Source organism: Poecile atricapillus, chromosome 2, assembly GCF_030490865.1.
Source record: "Poecile atricapillus isolate bPoeAtr1 chromosome 2, bPoeAtr1.hap1, whole genome shotgun sequence".
Classification (NCBI taxonomy): Eukaryota; Metazoa; Chordata; class Aves; order Passeriformes; family Paridae; genus Poecile; species Poecile atricapillus.
In genome coordinates, this window is record NC_081250.1 from 126,443,292 (window position 1) to 126,458,781 (window position 15,490).

The 15,490-nt window shown below is 34.0% G+C and overlaps 1 long non-coding RNA gene across 1 annotated transcript in view; it reads right to left on the minus strand.

Moving 5' to 3' along the window:
* Positions 1 to 1,033: 1,033 nt before the first annotated feature.
* The window catches only part of LOC131576190 (uncharacterized), a 37,110-nt gene continuing 22,653 nt past the window's right edge, over positions 1,034 to 15,490 (minus strand). The window contains exon 3 of the long non-coding RNA XR_009276933.1: positions 1,034 to 2,384. This is a non-coding gene — a long non-coding RNA (uncharacterized LOC131576190). The remainder of the gene's footprint in view (positions 2,385 to 15,490) is intronic.

Sequence of the window (15,490 nt, forward strand, 5' to 3'; positions counted from 1 at the left end):
TACAGAGTTAAAGGCCTAAGTTCAGCACCTTTGTGGAAGTTTTATTTTGTGTGGAATGTAGATTACTGCACATGATGGCTTAGACAGTCATCTATGTATCTATTGTAATTAATATATATGTTAGCAATCTCTATTTAGCCTGGTAAAGGGCATTACAGTGAAAACAAGGCTGAATGAAGGTTGCCATCATCACCAAGAAGATATTTCACATACAAAAGATCCTTTAAGTAAATATACTAAGGACAAGGCATTCCAGGTACTCTTTGAACATATAATGCGTGGCTTTCTATGTGTGGTTTGTAGCAACTCAGACAACCTGGGAGTCAGGTATGGCTCTCACTGGCAATTGTGCAACACGTTGAATATTATTCCACTTGGGTTGTGACATGACAGAGTTTTTCATATGAGAATGTAATTTCTTAAAGATGAGATATTGTGCACAATATTTTCTCATGAAAGTATCTTTCTTTTTTTCCTGTGTATTTTGAGTAGTACAGCACATACCATGATATGTAGAAAGTTCTCCCATGTAGCTACATCCATGGATACTCCAGGTCTTTTAATTAAGCCTATAACAACTTTGTTATTGAATTCATTGGAAGCAAGATCAGCCTTCTGTTTTCAATACCGTAGGGATACAGTAGGATTTGTTTCTTAAATGTGGAACAGGGTATTTGTGCAATAGAGTAGACACTCTGGTACCTGTTGAATCAGGGGTTTTGATGACATTAGAAAAGTTTGATTTAATATAAAAAGTTCAATGTTGTTTTTCCTATGAAATTAGTTGGTACATAGTTTTTCTGGTACACTAAAATTGTGAAAGAGCTGATATAGTGGTTTAACACCAAAATAGCTAATTCTGTTTCTGCTGATAGTAAAGAATAAGAAAAGGTCATTTTCAGAAGAAGCTAGTTGTTATTAGAATACTTAGAATACTAGAATAATAATGCAAGAAGAAATTAGACTGAAGTGATTAGAGTTAATTTTATAGTTTATTTTATAGTTTATCAATATTAATAAGTTGATGCAGGAATTGATGCCTTGTACAATTAGAGATATCAGGACAGATCACATTGTCATACCAATCTATTAATGATCATATCAGCTAAGACCAACTCTATATTCTATAGAAAAACAAAACCTTAATATAAGCTGTAGAAAATACGCTTAAAGGAAGAACACATTTTTTGAAATAAAAATAAAAAATTGCAATATGCTTGAAAGCAGGTGAAGTAGGAATAGATTATTAGATCAATAGTGCAGCTCATATCAAACTCCTGAAATAATTTCAAATGATAGGAGGTTATAAGTTCCTAAATTCTGACATTTCCTATCCTAACTTTGTATTCCTTGACTTTGCCAACTTACTTATCTTTTTCCAATATAGTGTTTTTTGAATGTGTATGTGTACAGTCTATATTTACTCTGCTGAAGAAGATTACATGTCTAGACACAGATATTTGAAGTTTCATTATGAAATATGCAATAATGGCAGCATAAAAATACAACTATTTATGAGAATTGCTTTTGGAGCATTGCCTTGTAACTTCTTATTGAAGTTATAAATTTGAACTGTATTTTCTATTTGCACCAATGCATGAGGAAGTATCAGAATAAGATTTTAAATTAGAAACGTGCTTTAATGAACAAAACACACCACTCAAGCTCAGTCCTATCTGTATACTAGCAGAAGCTCTGGAAGGAAATCCTGTGGTTTTTGTGACATTCAGCTTCCCATATATGTTCACATATTTCATTTAGAACAGTAACTTTTCTATAAGGACTTATTATATTAGGCAAATTTCATCCAAGATTTTTAAAACATTACAAATGCTTGTCATGTAAGCAATGACAGAAAAGGAAAATTTTATTGGTTTGTGTAGCCAAAGTGCAGAAGACTCCAGCAATGGAAGTGAGATTAACAGCTTATTAAGACCATACAGGATGAGCTCCAACCTCAAACATGATTTAAATGCAGATTTCAACCCACCATTAGTGTTCAAGATTCTGCAGTAGAGTATGTATTCATTAATAACAATTTTTTTTTCAAAGCAATACACACAATGTAAATATTTAAATACTTTTCAATGTGAAATCATCTAAAGTATTTGCATGCATTACCCCATGAACTCATTCAGTCAGATCCTATCACCAGCAATATATTGAAAATATAAGCAGTGAAAAGATCCTTATGCATTTTAAAATATTATTTCTATTAACATTTTTTGTCTCATTCTCATAATGTGGTATATAAAACTTCTGTTATTCTTGAGGTATGATATCATTGTTCTTGTATTCTTTTTGTAAGGCCCCAGGAAGGTTTTTTATCTTGGAGGATTCTTTTATGTATCTATCTTCTTCAACACCTTTTAACAGATCTCAACCTAAAAAGAAGGAGGAAAAAAAAAAAGAGTCTTTATTAATAGAATAATAAGAGCATGTTTCATAGCAGGTATAGTAGAAAGAGATATCAAAACCAAGTTAACAAATAGTGAACTTATATCATAGTGAATTCTTTAGGTAACTCCATTTTGTGGGCAAAAATTTAAAAATACATGCAGCTAATTTTGATTTTTAAATAAGCTGACTTTCATGGAAGTAGTTATGTTTCAAGAGTTAAAGAGAACTTATGAGAAGCTGTGCTGAAGTAAATCCTTCATATACCACATTAGATATATATATATATATATATATATATGTGTGTGTGTGTGTGTGTGTGTGTATGTATGTATATATATACACACACACACATATATATATATGGAATCCTATATATTGCATGACCTTATCTTTTATGATATATGGTGTCAGGTAAAATATAAATTTCTGCTTAAGACAGAGAAAATCTATTTTTTTTGTAACAAACCCCATGTATTAGACTACAACTGAATCATTAAAAGTGAAGATAGTTGTTTTCACAAGCCAGAGTAAAAAAAAATAATTTTCTTTCAATGAAACCTTACGTTAGTTGATATAAATTAATGGAAAAGTACTTCTTGAGCTAGTGTGGCTTACTTAAATAGTTTCATTTGCATATTTAGTCTCAACCTAGTAGATATAAAGCTTGCAAGGTCTGGGGTGTGGTGGGGGGTGATATGGCTTTTGTCTTTGGTTAGGATCACCCTTGGTTGTGCAGGTAAGGACCTGTCGACCTCCAAAATGCACATCTTTCAAAGGTCTCTAATTGTAAGTTTATGCTTTCTATGATCACATAATTAAATTAAGTCAAATCTTACAATTCACTTGTCTGTTGTGGAATAATGAATATTTTGGGGGAAAAAAATTACTGTGGAGTTGAAATGCAGGTGTCTCATCTCTTACTTTGCTCTGCAGTATTATATTGAAAAATGCCGTAGTACCAGATAAGATAAGGTGCGATTTCTTGAAAATCAATATTGAGGTTTTCTATAGTCATATTCCCAACCAATTACTAAAGTCAAACTTAACTAGTTAGTAATGTATTTTGAGAGTCCTAATTCAACTGTCTGCTATAGAAGGACATCTACAATTGACATTTTTTATCATTCATAGTTATATGACAAGCATAGCAAAAATGTTACCACATTTAGGGGGTGCAGTTAAGAAAACCAACTTATTGCAACATAAATTAAGCCAGAATTATTTAAATTTCTTTTCCATCAACACTTAGAGGAATCTTGCCATCATCTAAATTTTTATTAATTTACCCACTTGTGCTTGCCCAAATCCCAACACAAGCCATTTTCCCTATCTTACTATTAAAACTTCTTATCAATTATAGTATTATATATAGTATATATATATAGTATATATATATATAGTATTATATATAGTATTGTGGATTGTGGTGATATTGTACATCTAGTGTGACAAAAAGAGTCCTTCTAATCCAAAACTGTAATTTTCAAACAAATTAATTTGAATATTTGGGGATACACTGGTTCTTTTTTATTTTAGATAATAATCTTAATGGATTTTTTTAATTTTTATTTTCATATTTATTTGGAAAAAATTAATGATAAGAAGTTTCCTTGTACACAACAGATGGCCGGAAATGGGAGAGAACTTTGTAATTCCGTTTCTAGGTACTATTTAAGCAACATTTTTCCCCAAAATCTTTTTCTCAGCCTTCTTTTTTATGAGGACACATCGACAGTGTCGACACATGCAAACCCTCTGCCTCCTCCAGCTACAAAGTCTCTAGTGACTTTTAGAGTTTATATGACTTTCAGAAGTCTCTGGGTATGCTTGATTACATTAAACTCAGTGCTGGGCTAGTGTGGTCTCAAAGACTGAAACTTCTCTTTCCTGTGCAGACCTCTGTACAATCTTCTTTTTAAACAAGTGGTCCCTAAACCCCTTTGAGATGATCAGCCTTTTGAGCTGTGGGCACAATTTCTTCAGTGGGAAGTTGCAGCACAAAGGAAGAATATCCTGTTGCCTTGAACTGGAATGAAGAACATTTGTTAGAAAAGAGGAGACTGGTCCAGCAACAGCTATATCTCTTATTAAACATATATTAATTAATTCATCTGGTGGGGACTTTCCTATTAGTGTCTCTCCCACGATCATTAGAGAATGCAATACTGATTGCACTTTGGAAATAAGCACAAGCATTACTTATTTTCATGTTTGTTTTGAAGCACAAAGTTTAAGAGCCCCAAACACCAAAGTGCAGATAAGTGTTATCATATTTCCTTCAGAGAAAGCTGAGAATATGAAAATAATTTTCCTGTTGATGTAAATTATTCTGACTTATTTCTTCTACATACGTGCTATACATTTAGCCTTCTTTTAGTTAAATGAAAAAATCTAGTTAATTTTACTCATAGATTTCAACCTTTGACTGCTGATGAGAGTATAGTCACATCTTATGGAGTACATTGAGAAGTCTTCCCTCCTGCAAGTATATAGAAGCATGGTGTGACATAGAAAAAATCCCTCATAGAAACTGCAAAGGTAGTGGGCAGTGAAAGGAGCATAGTACCTACTGGCAGGATGTGTATTCCCAACAGAAACCGCTGATGCCCAGACCTTCACTAAAATTCCCTTCTGCTCTTTATTTCCCTCTTTAAGATTTCAGTTTCACATGCAAACTTCCTTCTGTCCCTCTATATAGCTACTAACATATCTGAAAATTTTTCACTGATCCTTTATAATTATATAATTGTTCAGGTTGGAAAAAGACCTTTGAGATCTTCAAGTCCAGCTCTTAACCCAGCACTACTGTGTTTACTGCTAAACCGTATTACCAAGTGCCTCATCCACGGTTTTGAACATGTAAATAAAATACAAATAATTCCATAAGTAAATAATAAAAAGCAAGGAGTCTACCCAAAGCTAATGTTTATTTGAAGTTAAGGTAAAATTTGAAAAAAAACACCGTGGCCTGGACATTTCTGGACAGGGTGACCAATATTTGCAGCTGAAATAAATTTGTAGGATGCCTCCACTAAATCAGTGGAGAATTGTTTACCTGGTTGTACTCTCATAACTTTTTCACAGCAAATGTGACCCCAAAAATGGGATTTACTCCCTTTCAGTGGTAAATCGTGTAAAAAAGGATGATTAGTTCTGTACTGGGAAGGTCATTTCAGTCTTATTTCAGAATAACTAATGGAGCTTTGAAAATATTAAAGTAATGCATGTGTGTGGTGTATGCAGACGGTGAGAGAAAATGCTATGCACATGAAACCCAAGCACAGAAATTATGAACTTGAAACTATCTTCTCAGTGAAAGCTATTTAGCTCTAGAGCCTCTCCTTTGCATTTTGAGAGGATTTAGAAGAATGCATTATTCATAGCGAAACAACAGTTAGAAAGTCACTTGTTTCTGATGGAAGGTGGTGGACACGAGCTCAAATATTTTTTAGCCTTTCATGCCATAGAAAAGTCTGTTTTGTGCCTTGAATACTGTACTGATTATAATCAATCAGACATTTTAAATAAAATAAGGTATGCCCTACTTAGCAAAAGCTGCATTGACAAGGAGAGTGTATTAATGAATCCTAGAAATTTTGGCATTAATAAGGCCTACTGAGGTCTTAAACATAAAGATAAATGTGGTATTAATTCAATAACCCAATTTTTAGACTGATTATTAGAGATAAAATGGAGCATGTTATGTTAAATCTTGACAAGGGTTAAATAACAGAAGGGTTTAAGTGATACAGTCATCAGATGTTCAGCTGTCAAAGCACTGCTTTTCTGACTGTTTTGCTTTGGATCAAGAATTGCAATTCATTCTGGGAAGAATGCTTTGGAGACCTCATGTCTGAGAGGGGTTAAAGGGTCACACCATGTGAGACACAATTTTAACTCGAGGATCAGATCTTTTGAGAAAAAAATATGGGGTCTTTCTCTGTTGATAAAGAGAAAAATATCCATAGGTTAAAAAGTCATTATTGTTACACTTCTTTTTCTTTTTCATGTTTTAGAACCAATATTAGTTTTTCCCATTGGAATGTGTAATGAGCCATAGCTAATATATGGTACTGAGTTAATATCTCTGATACTCAGCTTTTCAGTATGAAGGAAAGGGCGCAGGTGAAGAATTAACATATATTTCCAGATTTTACCTCTTGTGTATATTTAAAGTACCTGAGCCTCAACTGTTACCCCATGGATGGAGTATAAGATGATAAAGTAGGCAGATATTATTTTGTTTTTGACCTTGTGGTGTGGGTATACCCCAGAGTGTTTCTACCTCTTTGTTTATTCTATTCTATTTATTCTTTATTTATTTATTTATCTATTATGTAGTTCTATTTATTTTGCTAGTTGGAAGTACAGACATTTGTTGATATAAGGTCTCATAATGAAACTGCAATTATAAAAGAGGAGCTGTGCAGCAGGAAGTGGGAATAAAGCAGTTTCCTTGTACCTTGTTAGGGAGTGCCTGCACCGCTGGCAGTTCTTTCAAGACTGATAAATATGGATCTTTGAGATGATACTGTAATATCTCTGAAAACAATAATACAAAGGAAAAAAATTGAATTTGAATAACCACAGTGCAGAAGCTTTGTGAACGTGAATAGGAAAATATAATGGATAAATATTTTCACACCAAGTTTTATTCAGCTTCATCTGAATGCATTTCTGAGTCCTGAGGAAGTTGCCCTATTGAAGGACCTAAAAGACCTTGGAGAGCTGAATCAGAGATATCTGTCAACTTGCTTCTCACTCTTGTGATTCCTCAGATTAGAAGCTGTTTTGATTTGCATTAGTGGCTCCTAAAAAGAATTTTTTAGGCAGGAATTCTCAAAGTACAGGACATTCTGATTGTAATTTTTAGGATCCTGGCAAGTACCATTAGGTAGAGCATTAAGATAGCTGCTGGTAGTTGCTGTTAATTCTCCCATATTGTCAGGATCCTTAAATGTCTTAAAAGACAGCTTTTCCTGAATTCTCTTCAATGCTAGAAAAAGGTATGTTTGTTGCCAGAATGTGGCTGTTAGTCAGTCTTTGAAAAACTTGGAGCTTTTAATATCAACATATTACACTGAAAGAATCTGCCTGTATGTGGTGATTAAAAAATAAATGGTGTACAGAATAATGTTAGTATGGGATTAATAAAACCTTTGGGTGACAGTAGTGCGGTATAAACATTCCCTGTTGTTTTTTTGCATTTTTATGAAAAGGTGCACTAGAGATCCTTGTCATGTGCTTCCAATGACTACACCATAGCTGCCTCACCGGTGAAGAGACACCTAGAAGAGGATACAAGATTTGGATTCACTGATTTTATCATGAGAGTTTTTGTAAACAGTGCCTTTAAAGATGATTTGCTGGAGTTATCAATCAACCAAAAGCTTGAATGCAAACCCCACTCTGTGTTTACTCAATACCCTTACTTTTCACTGGGGACAGAGCTGGATTTGCAACTCAGACTGCATCTATTGACTCTCCTGGTTGTTCTAATACTTTTGAAATGTGCCTTTCTCTGCACTGTTGGTTTTTTTTTTTTTCCATATCTGAAATGGGAACAAACCTCCAGTAAAGCCCTGCATCATCAAAATTCTGGCTCGTGATTCATAGAATGTTACCCATCATTCTAAGATTTAAAAGCAAATGTTTTATTATCTGTGCTTTTAACCACTGCCATAAAGTCTTCTACAGATATGCTGAAAATGTAAACTCCTATTAGTAAACCTATAATCTATTCTGGATGTTGTGCTCAACCAAAGGTCACTCGAACTGGTAGGAAGAGAAAATAAAGTGCTGGAACATGTGGAATAACTGATTTCTCCACTCTGTATTTCATTTTTGGCAAAGCACTTGTAGACTTTTGCATTGGTGAACACATGTTCTGAAGGAGGGAAAAGAAACTTTTTTTTCTGGACTAACACATTAAGTGGTTGAGACCTGGGACAGCTGAGTGGTTTAAATAAATAGGTAGTGGTCTCTGTAAGGATGATATTCTCTTATGTACAGCTAAGAGTTTTTTGTTGGTAGAATGTGACAAAAGAGAGGCTTGGAAATGAATCAAAGGTAGGTTCTGCTCATGCTGAGCCTGTGTCTGAAGTTGCCTCAGATCAGCCAAAAGGGAGACTGCTCTCCCTGTGTAAGGATGGTTGGATTGGTCTAGTTAGGAAAAAACACAATGACAAGCAACCAAAATTTTCATACAACCATATTTAACCAAAAAATACTAAGCAATAAGCTTCTTTTTGTCACTGGAAATATTTTGTTATGAGATGATGGTTCATCATTGATCTTCACTCTCTGCTGATGGAACAGCTCTCTTGAGAAGCAAATATAATCAATATCTATCTTATCTGTTTGACAAGCCAAAAATAGGAAAAAAATCGAGAAACAGACTTCAGCCTTTGTTTCAATGATTTAAAGTGAATTTCTAGCTTTTTATTTGAAAAATCTGTTTACAAATCTAGTCTAGAAAAATGCTGTTTTTATAAGCTTCAGGAGCATGTTTCATTTGGAATGAATGAATTATTCCTTGCCAGCAGACAGGTGTAAATACATGAAATGTTCAAGCTTTTTGAGGCTTGGCTCAAATGCCAGCACAAAATCAATGACAAAAATCAATGTCTTATATGTGCAATACTTTACTTAATCATTTAGAAAAATTGTTTCAAGAGCCAGATCCAGAGCAAGTTTTCAGAAATAGCTTAGCTCTCATAGAGTTCTATTGATTTACTCCCATGCTAGATCTGACCCACTGTAGAAATTAAATTTAATATAATTGTATCTTTTAATGTATTTATTTATTGGTGCTGAACATCATTGCATTTTACACCACCACAAAAGTGGATTATGTTTGTTGCAAATTCTTTTCATACTCAGAATCTGAAGTTGTGTCTGACATGGAACAAAATTGCACTTGACATTTATAAGCTCAGGATTGAGTTTTCCGTTTCATTTTGTGTAATTTATGAAAGGAGTTCATTGCTTGACTTACACTGATGATTATAACTAGCAATTTGCATGAATGATTAGGATATCCTTTGTGAATTAAAGATTTCCAATGAAATTTACAACAAGTATGAACTTTCAGAAATTTTCTTTCTGTGTTGATTTGATATAGACAGTTTAGATTTATCAAAGTAGAATAAACCCCTTGGTATCACGGTTTAAAGATTTTGTAAGGCTATATTAGGAAATACAGAACTACTAGTAGACATCACTACCTCTCTTTGCCATTGAAGTACAGCAATAAATAGGGTAGACTGTTTAGAAACAGTTTCTTAAACTTAATTTGGTGTGTCTTGTGATTACCCATCCATGCTATTGCAGTACTGGGATTATTAGCTGGTGCAAATGCTGTGCATTGCAGTGCAGGGTGTGAAATGAACCCAAGAGTAAATTTTCTGGTATAGGTGAAGAGTAGGACTTTGAGAAGTTATAACTGTGATGCTATTGACTTGACTTGCCACTGATTGTACTCATCATCTCTAAAAAAATCAGAAAATAACTCAGGTGGAAGTTAAGCTATGTTACTGTATAAAACCTATTGTGTTTGTATTATTTTGTTAGTAGTATTGTGCTTTCTCAGTTCCTGACATCATGCATTTGAAAATCTTTACTTAATACTTTATAAAGATAATTCCTCTCATTTAATATCAGTCAGCTCAGTCCTCATGAAAAATATCCATTTAGCTAAGTAGCAATTTTCAGCCAACTAAAAAAATGCAAACTGAATCATGTATGTCTTTTTGGAGAACTGTACATTTTTTAGGTAAGTAACTTGACTTTTGCAATCTCTGTAATTGTGATATTGTTTTCTCTGGTTAATAACTAATACTTCCTTTAATTTGCTTTCTATCTGTGATATCTCATTTTTTACATATTGCTGTAGCCTGTATTTAATAATTACATTTATTATTGTACAGAATATATTAATTAGATCATACAGCAGTTAATAGGATTGGGTGAAAAAGCTGAAGCAAGGTAATTTATCCTGCATAAAAAGGAGTCATGAATCATGGCTGGATGCTGTTTGTGCACAAGTAGTTAATGTGGATTTCCATACTTAAAAGATGAAGTTGTCTTATGGTGGTTTTTGTCATATTTTTGAGAAAAAAATATTGTTAGTAATAGAAGTAAGATTGTGTCTATTCTTCCATTTGCAAAGCTCATTGATTATGTAATGAGACTAATTCCAGGTTCACACATCACATGTTAAAGCACAGTTTTTTTGAGGTCTCTTCTGATTTACATTCATAATTCTGTAATTAAATGGAGGTAATGAATAATACAATGCATTTTCAGGTTTGTGAAATATTATAGGCAGCCCCTTTAAAATTCAACATTATATGACTAGATTATATTTTATCTGTTATATATTTGTCTATGCTGTTTATTACTCCTGTCTGTCCTTTTGGGATCTCACACTTTTGTAAATGATTGGAAATACAGAATATTATCAATGTTAGTTGTTTCACTTCACAACAGCAACAATACCAGCCAATACCTCATTCAGGAATTTAAGACAACATTAATTAAATTCTGCCATGAAAATAATGAGTATTTCTCAGCAAGCAAAAATTAATTTGTGATTAATAAGTGCTGAAATTCTGTTATTCATAAGTTTAACATTCATGGTAATGTCTAATTCTGTTGTGCCTTTGAACAGCATTACCATATTACTAAATAAATAAATAAATGTTATGGACAGGCATTTTGTTGTTATTTCTATTTAAACCTTGGTGTATAATTATAGGGTTTTTTGTTCCATTTAAAGTACTGGAACTTCATTCATTAATGTTATACTTGAATTCATTGTAGGGGAAATAGTTTCTTTATGGTTATCTAATGAAGATTATACAGTGACTTGAAAATACCCTTAAAAATGGTGAGTATACAGGGACCACTTTGAAAATTGAGGAAGAAATGTAATGCCAGTGATAAGAAAACATTTGCTTCATACCTGGCATTCATTCACAACAGTTGTGTGTGACATTTGTGTAAAAGGGCGTATGGTTATCTTCACACTCCTTGAAGTGTTCCTCTGTGCCAGAGGGCTGTTCAAAAATTCCTTTTGCTGCCAGTAGCCAAGGAGTTATTACCACATTCAGAAACTGCCAGGAAAGCTGGGTCCTGTCCTATTTCCCCTGGCCATTCTTTGTACTACTTGTGAGAAAGGGAAATTGTGTCCCCCACTGCACCAGCTCAGCATCACTGCGGGATCTCTCCACGCTGTGCTCATCACCCCTGCATCCTGCTTTCTGCTCTTGGCATGCTGTGAAGCAACCGCAGTGCTCCAGAGCCTGTCTGCTGGATGTAGGTGAACATTTATTCACAGCTGTAAAATAAGCCTTGTAGAGACAAGTGTTAGACATGACAGAGAGAGAGAGAGAGAGAAAGAGTGAATTCTCATTCTGGGTTAGTTAAAGGAAAGCTTTTTGGTAACATCTGAGAGCCCATGGTTTTGTCTTGGCTACATTTCAATGACCATCCTGCCTGAAGCTGCTTCACTTCTAGACAGATTTATACCAGGATAAGTATATGTAGCAAGAGATCCACTGGCTAAATCCATTTTGCTTATGCCGAACTAAAGTGAACAAGAATGGCCATAACACTTACAAACTAGAATTTTGGGGATGGCATCGTGTCTCAAGATGAATTGCTACAGCTGTCTCAAAATACATGGCTTTGTAAAGAAGGAACATTTTTCACATATTAGCTGTACTGAGCTAATCACCATTCTCTTTACAGCTATAAATATTTGCATTGTCTTGCTCACATCTGTATTTTCTGAAGCACAGCATTCTTATGTCTTAAGAACTGGTGCAGTAATACAGCGTTGCATTTCAGCAGTTGAGAAAGACAAGTCTCAAACCTTACTAAAGTGAAATTCCTTTACTTTTACATAGAGATTTGACTGACGCATGGAATAACCTGCTCTTCAAGAGGGAGTGGGACAGACTCCACAGTGGATTTTTTGGACCTGAAGTTAGCTTGATAAAAAGAAAGTAAGGTGACCGTTGAATGGCACAACCAAATCCAGTTGACTATTGCTTTTCTGGTTCAGAATACAAGTCCAGTAAAGACAACAAATGATTTAACTGAATAGTAGATTAGAGTAGATCTGCCAAAATCCCTTTTTTAAGAGGTAAGGGGAAGTGATTTTCCTTCTCCCCAGGTGGTAAGAAGGCCATGTCTGCTAAGGCTGGATGCAAAAGAGGGAATGTCATCTCTGAGAAAGTAGGCAGAAGTCAAGTAAATTTGCCAAATATGCTCAAATTAGAGCTGTCATTTGTCTTTGACGGAACAGATGGAAATAGAGAATGAAGACCATAGCCTTCAAATGTCATTGGGAAAAAATTCAGCTAGAAACAGCAAGCCCATCTAGGAAAAGAAGAAGCATAATAACCCTAGGCCTCATGTTTTTTAACATTGAAGGACTGATCAGGCAACGATTTCAGGTAGATCTTGTAGATGTGTATGTTACTAATGAAAAGTAATTTTCACAGTACAAGTATCTTATGACTAAGAAAAAATTGCCAGTGTTTTTCATAAGTGACTAGGCTGTGGTCTAGGAAAAGCAACCATGACAGCAGTAGAATATTCCTGTACATCATATTTCATTTTAATAGTATTAAAATGATGAATTAAAATAACTAATACCATAATTTCTTTCATTGTTTTGGATTTTTTGACACATTTTCTTCCTGTGAGACTGCACACAAGTTTTGAATTGAGTTCACGAGTAATTAGGTACCTCAGGTTTTGTACATACTCACTTTGAAACATTTGAACCCACATTTTCATCTTAATATTTTCATTGCAATCAAATCAGGATAGTATCCAGACATGCAGATTGTCCAAAAATAATGCATATTTTAAATATTAAATTAATATATTAATTAAGTTAATTAAATTAAGTAAATATTAATTAAATATTGAACCTAATATGTACATCAAGTACAAGGCTGGAAAAAACAAGGGGCATAGTAAAAAGAATAACAAAGAGGAAAAGGAATTTGCAAATGAACATGACAGGTGTGTCAAATTGGGAAGTATTGCACTGCAGTGAGTTTACATCTGAAGCTTTTGTGTAAATGCTCCTGAGATTTTTTTGTATGATATTATTACTCTTGATATTGGTAAATATTATGAGTGTGCTTGTGAAATTTGCTCGTATTGGTAGAACGAGATCAATGATACAGAGAAGGAGTGGGGCATCGTGCAGGAGATGGTGAATAATGGGTGTGGTAATTGAAAGGCAGTTAAATATTAGGTGGAGTCAGTAACATCAGTGTTCTGCTATAAGATCTCTTCCATTCCCGTATATTTTTTGCTTTTATTAATACTGGATAATCTATATTTTGTTTTGCCAGTGGTTAAGTTTTAACTATTTTTCACAGCACATCCATTAGACAAACTGGTTTTTAAACACAACTGGAAAATGACGAAATTATTTTTTTCATTAAAAATAACTTCAAAACAGAATTACCTTTAACATGAGAAAAGTATTACTCACTGAATTGTAAACCCCAAACACAAAAATTTATAATAAAAGCTGAAAAATATTTCCTCTTTTATAACACCAGCAGGCAACCTAAAAGGGGTTGAATAATCTAAAACAGATGCTGCCTTGTGATGGAAGATAGATTGGCCTGTGAGCCTGAATAAACTTTGTCTCTAATTAGTATGCAAATCTCACCTGCTCCAGGGCTCTTCCTCTTTCAAAAACTATGATCTATTTAGTTTTTCTGTGTTTTCTGGTGAATAATCTCACCCGGGAGGTTTCTTCTGCATTCCAATTTTCTTTATACCTGTAATTTTTAAAGCATGCTCTACTCTTTTAGGTCAATATTTTCTTCAAAGCATAAAGATGAGTAATGTTAGCATTTCAGAAACTGAAAGAAACAAATGCAGACATTAAATAATAAAAATATTTTTGCTTAATCCTATAGGGCAAAATTTTGCAATGCATACTTATATATATATCAAAATCCATTCAAAAATTACAAAGAGGACTGTCAATGTTGCATATAAATTTCATTCATCTGGTATGCATTTGACTTGATTAGCAGAATATTTAATACCAGAATGTTAAAAATAAAATATAAAATATAAAAATTACTCTAAAATTCAATATTAGAGTATAAAATATAGTGATAGTTTTCAACAGAAGTGGGATCCCACTTAGTCAATGTCACTGACATAAGCCATGTCAGCATGTTATGAAGTATAGACTTCTAAATATCTGTAAATTTCTGAGACTCAAACCCAATTCCTCTTTGCTTTCCTTCTTTTTTTCCTGATACCAATCCTGTGTCAGCATGAAATATAAATGGAGCGTCTAAACAGCTGGACTTGGTTCAGGATGCAGATCTTTTGAGGGATATATTCATACCATCCACCTTCAGACAACTCCTTCCAGGACTCTGCCTTCTAAATAAGCAGCCCTTTTTCTGCTCTCTAGATTGGAAAGTTAGTTTTCTAGTTTTTAATGGTCAAAATCTTCATAAACATTTCATATTTTTCATAATCTGACACCCTTCCATGATTCAATAAGTCCCTGGGGCTGAATGCATGTGCATGTACACATTCGTCTGCACACAGACATGGGATCAGGACCAATGATGGCAATACCTGCATGTCCAGAGGACTCTCCAAGTGCAATGAAAAACCAGACTGTACATTACACTGTATATATTTAATGGTGTAAGATCTCTTCTATGAAATGCATGAAGTCCTTTAGCTACTCTTGTTCCATACATGTACATCTTCTTTTGTGGCCTTGAAATAATGAAAAAGGAGTTAAGTACACCTGTATTTTACTTTCCAGCCATGTGCAGGGGGTTGTCTTTGGACAAGTCACATAGATGTAGATCCTGAAAAGTTTTCAAAGGCTCCAGTTAATTCCAAAGGCATCTGTAAAGGTTTGGGCTTTAATCTTCCTATCCTTTGATTTCCTTAGCTCTAAGATGAAAATGTTACTATGCACATATCTCTGCAGCCTTTGGACACTCTTGGATGAAAGGTCCTGTACAACTGTAAACCATGTTTTTATTATTTTCTTATTGGCCACTAAAGGGAATTT